Here is a 5,055-nt window from a genome sequence, read left to right on the forward strand (position 1 = left end):
AAAACCTTGGAAACCGAAAAGTGTCAGTTGGGGAATCTCACTTCTTGGGTTACCGCTTGGAAGGAACGTGACATCACGATGACCTCACTGTCAAAACACAACGTTTGCACTTGTGCGCCGTCCTCTTCAAGAAGCTTTTCTACGTGAGTTGAGCTTTTTTTTTTTCCCCCCCCACTCTGTACCGTGAGATGCGCTCCAAGTTGAGAACGCGTAACAAACATGTTGTGCGCCTCTCGCTGACGGCAAATATGGGGCAATTTCAAACTTATTTGTGTTTGTTTACATCGCAATAGCTGCGCTTTTTTTTTTTTTTTCCCTCCTTTGATTTGATTCAGTGTACGGTGGTACCTTGACTTACAGGTGCTCCGATTTATGCTCAACTGGAGAAAAAAGAAAAATAAGGCGACATTTGCCGATGCACTTTCAGCCGTGCAAATATAAAATGAACGACCTCGCAAGGAGCAGAGAGGAAACTCAACACTCAATTAAATGCGCGGTGAACGGACAACCACGACTGGATTCCGAATGTTTGAGTGGCATTATCTTTGTCTTATGTTATAATATGATAATGAGTTTTTTTTTTTATTTTTTTTATTTTTAGAAAGACTAAATTGGCCGATGTTTAATGATTTAAAAAAAAGCTAATATCGACCGATTAAATCGGTATGGCATGTTTTTCTTTGTGCAACAGTAGCTCTATTTTTCTTTAGTAAATGTGTTTACAAAAAAGGGTGACTTTTTTCGGGGGGGGGTGGGAGGCTGAAATGGATTATTGAGATTTCAGTTCATTTCAATGGAGAGGGTTTTGTTGGGAGGGGGGCGGGGAATATACATGTAAATTGAGGGTTACCTTGGTTGCATTCATCAGGGTACCACTGTACATTCGACTTCCAAACTGAGCTTCATTCTGCTTTGGTGACGTTGTCGTATCTCCGCGAGGTTTTTGCTGCATATCAAATTTGGAGGAGGCGGCTGCCGAAAACCGCCGACATGATGAAAAATGGAAACAGCAATGCACTTCCTGAGTTCCTTTCCAACTGAAACTGCAGTATTACACCAACGGGATGGTGTTAAATTTCTCATTCTGAATGGTACCACCAAAATTTGGGCCAGGAAAATCCCTGTCACCACCTCACATGAAGGAGCCGAGGTTGGAAAAAAACTAAACAAAAAAAAAAAAAAAACCCAAACAAAGTCTCACCCAAACTGCCTTTTTACTCACACTCGCATTGTTTTGGACCTTCTGAAAAATTCCCGACTACGCACCTCTTGATGTATCAGCTTACTCAGCACTGTGAAACAACTGAAACGCACTGATACTTTTTTTTTTTTAAATAATGTACTCTACAGGTTTATATTTATCGTTTTACTTTGTGAATAATTATCTTAGTCCTTGAGTTGTTTTGTTGACTTTTAGAATGTTATTGTCGTAATACTGTCAAATTTCTTATTTATTTTTGGGGGCATCGTTTTTTTTTTTTTTTTTTCCTTCAAAAAAAAAAAACAACCTCAAAACAAAACACTGGTGCTGAACATTGTGGTCACTTTGTATGGTTTCCTTTCTTCCCTTCTCGCGGCGTCTGTCACCTCATTGGAGTGAAAATAAATAAAAGAGGAATGTCCGCACGGAGTCCCGCGTCTCCGTTAACTGACGTGCCGCCGATGATGCGAAGATTGCGCAAAGAGGAACGGTTGAAGATCTCTCTTTCTTCGGTTGAAGATTCATTCTTCCCCCCTTTTGTGAAAACGTTATCGGAGAAGATTTGCTGCTGTTTGGATGGCGAAACAGCGCTGCTACTAAAATGGGGCACACCTGATTTGATGTTAAAAAAAAAAAAAAAATCATTGCTAAATGTAGATTTTCTTTTTCCTCACTGAATAAACGCACTTGAATCGAAGGTTGGATTTTCCTCTTTTGTCCACATGTCGCTCTTATATTTGTCAAACAAAAACGGAATTTATTAGACATATTTTAACAAGAGGTGCCAGTCAGAACGGAGGGCTGTGTATATTTTGTCTTTTTTTAAAATAAAAACAGTGGGAGTATTTTAGTTGTTTTACTGCTTTTTAAAGTTGCACCCATTCAAAGTCAGACATTACACTGTGCATGTATAGTATGTGAGAATAGCGACCCCAAGTGGACAAAAAATGCATGCACCTCACATGCATATATTGTAGTGTTATTAACGCAAATAATAAAATAAAGATATGGCTGGTCGGGTTTCTAGATAGGTGCGGCTCCAGTTTTTTTTTCCCCTCTCCCGAGCCCAAAGTGGTGCTGAGAAAATCATGTCAAAAATCTATTTTAGAAATTTTAGAAAACACTGAAATGCTCGAGGGGCTATCCGGATTTCTGACTGCCTCGTCAGAAAACTTGCAGAAGCCTCTTCACGATCCCGATCATTTGAATGAGGTGTGAGACATCTAAAAACACGCTGGATTGGGGTCCTCGAGGACCGGACTTGCGCACCCCTGCTGTGCACGATTAAATCACTTATCATCTGCTTGCCTTGGAATAGAATGGATGTCTTTGTCCTCCGAGGTGGAACGTGGGGAGGAAGGGGGGGGGGGGTTGCGGGGGGGGAACAAGCACACATCCCATCATGTGTCTGCGGCCAGAGTTCTATTTTTAATCGGCAAACCCTTTAAACCAGCGTGGAGCCGCGGCGCATGCGCAGTGCCGGGCGGAGCGAGCGGCGACGAGAGCGGAGGGCGGCCGGAAAGCAACCAGGGCACCCAGGCAGGAAGGAGGCGCAGTGCACCGCCGAGGTTTCCACAGCACCACGACCACGACGACATCGCGCAGACAACCGGAACGCAGTGAGTGAGCTCCGCCAAATCCAACCTCCCGCACTCGAGTCTTTTCTTCCCCGTTTGGAATCCGAATAATTAGCGGTGGAGCGATCGGCAGTGCGGAGGTATGTGCGGCGGAGGCCTTGCCGAAAGCCGCCGGCGAGTCCTTTTTGTCGAGGCTGCGAGACAAAAACATGAGCCCCCCCCGACCCCCGGCTCGGAATGATAAGCAGACCTCCGCCCATTTTTTTTTTTGTCTAACCGGCCTTCGGGGTTTCACACCCCGTATGTTGGTGCAGTCATCCCCGGCTGAAGAGGCCTGCCGGCGGCTGCTCAAGAGAGGACGGACGCCCTCCCTCAGCACCATCATCGATATTCAGAAAAAAAAGAGAAAATCAATCACACCCTCTTCAATGCGTATTTGCAGCTGGAAGGAAGCCACGTTGAAGAAATTCCATTCAATAAATGGCGGTTATATCACGATATTCAAAGCGGTGTTGCCATAATAGTTGCTTTATTACTAGATAGCGCATGAGAGGTTGTACATTGATTGCAGCTTGCAGGTACTACTGTATATTCTATATTTATACTGTATATCCACGTGTATATTCTGTCTATCTATCTTGACAGTGATACATAGCGAAAGACACAGACTATTCATTGTACATGTACATTTTTGTTTTTTGCTGCATACAACACTGCTTCTATTGGCGCTGTTTTTCGCGTTCCCTTCTCTTTACTCTGTACAGCAACTATGATTTCATGTATGGGATGGTACAGTGGTTCGAAACTTGTCACCTTAGGTCTCACATCTTACAACTGTTGTAAAATCACCGCCCATTTCTTCGAGAGCTGGGCGAGTATCGATACCAGGTATCGGTATTGAGTTCATACCAACATTATTATTATTTTTTGAGGTATTGGGTACTTGTGGAGGCTGCAGATAGCAGCCACCGATGCTTAAGGCAATAAAAAATCTATCGTGGAGTAAGTACTCCCTGTTTTGGCATCATGTTAAATGAAATGTTATGCATCAAAATTACGAGGGGTATCAGTACTCTGGATCAGTGAGTACTCAAAAGAGTGAATACTCATATTGGTATCAGCCTGGGAAAAAAGTGGTATCAAACATCGTATGCTACAATGTAAAACGCTGTTTCAAATGTTTTTAGACTTGCCGCCAAATGCGTATTGCTCGCCACTCGCCGTAGCCTGAGCCGCACTGTACCGCGTTTGTTTCCAGAGTAGCTAGCGTAACATTTCCTGTCGACGCTTGAAACAGTTTTTATTAATTTTTTTCGGTCAAAACTTCGTACGCCTGAGTACTTTACTGAAATGAATCCAAATCCAAATAGCCTGGTGACCAGCTAGTACTGCTGCTAACATTTCACCGTGTACCACAGTTTTGTTGTTGTTGCTATTTTGACTTAAGATGGCAGGTGTTAGCAAAGTGCGCGTCGAGAAGGCCGATGCTGCCAGATGTGTGATCTCACACGCACGCGCACACACTTGGCGTTTGTGAGTCAGCTTGCAAGAGGATTAAGTTGACAAACGCTCCTTGCCGCACACGTGTGGATTAGCGACAGAGCTAAAGACTCCTCGCGGGCGCGCCGGTTAAGACGCTCAAGAATCACCGCGGCGTTCCCCCGACGACAGCATCTTCGTTGGGGTTACGCTCGATGGCAGGGGTGTCAAATTCATTTTTGTCGCGGGCCACGTTGTAGTCACAGTTTCCCTCGGAAAGCCCATTAGGACTGTGAAACTGTAGAAATCAGGGCTGTGAAATTTCCACGGCTTAATCTTTTTTGGGGCTAAAAACGCCTGACTATACATGGTCGTTTTTTTCGTCGAAAAACGCCTTACTATACATGGTCGTTTTTTTCGGCTAAAAACGCCTTACTATACATGGTCGTTTTTTTCGGCTCAAAACGCTTTACTATACATGGTTGTTTTTTTTCGACCAAAAATGCCTTACTATACATGGTTGTTTTTTTCAGCCAAAAATGCCTTACGATACATGGTCGTTTTTTTCGGGCCAAAAACGCCTGACTATATATACATGGTCGTTTTTTTTCGGCTAAAAACGCCTTACTATACATGGTCGTTTTTTTCGTCGAAAAACGCCTTACTATACATGGTCGTTTTTTTCAGCTAAAAACGCCTTACTATACATCGTCGTTTTTTTCGGGCCAAAAACGCCTTACTATACATGGTCGTTTTTTTCGTCGAAAAACGCCTTACTATACATGGTCGTTTTTTTCG

The 5,055-nt window shown here is 43.6% G+C and overlaps 1 protein-coding gene across 4 annotated transcripts in view; it reads left to right on the plus strand.

Annotated features, from left to right (window-relative positions):
• Positions 1–2,686: 2,686 nt before the first annotated feature.
• mapre3a (microtubule-associated protein, RP/EB family, member 3a) overlaps positions 2,687–5,055 on the plus strand; it is an 18,504-nt gene continuing 16,135 nt past the window's right edge. For all 4 annotated transcript variants that reach the window (XM_019890472.1, XM_019890473.1, XM_019890474.1 and 1 more), the window contains exon 1: positions 2,687–2,820. The gene's annotated coding sequence lies outside the window, so the exon portion shown is untranslated. The remainder of the gene's footprint in view (positions 2,821–5,055) is intronic.

Source organism: Hippocampus comes, unplaced genomic scaffold (assembly GCF_001891065.2).
Source record: "Hippocampus comes isolate QL1 unplaced genomic scaffold, H_comes_QL1_v1.1 scaffold168, whole genome shotgun sequence".
In the NCBI taxonomy this organism is placed as follows: Eukaryota; Metazoa; Chordata; class Actinopteri; order Syngnathiformes; family Syngnathidae; genus Hippocampus; species Hippocampus comes.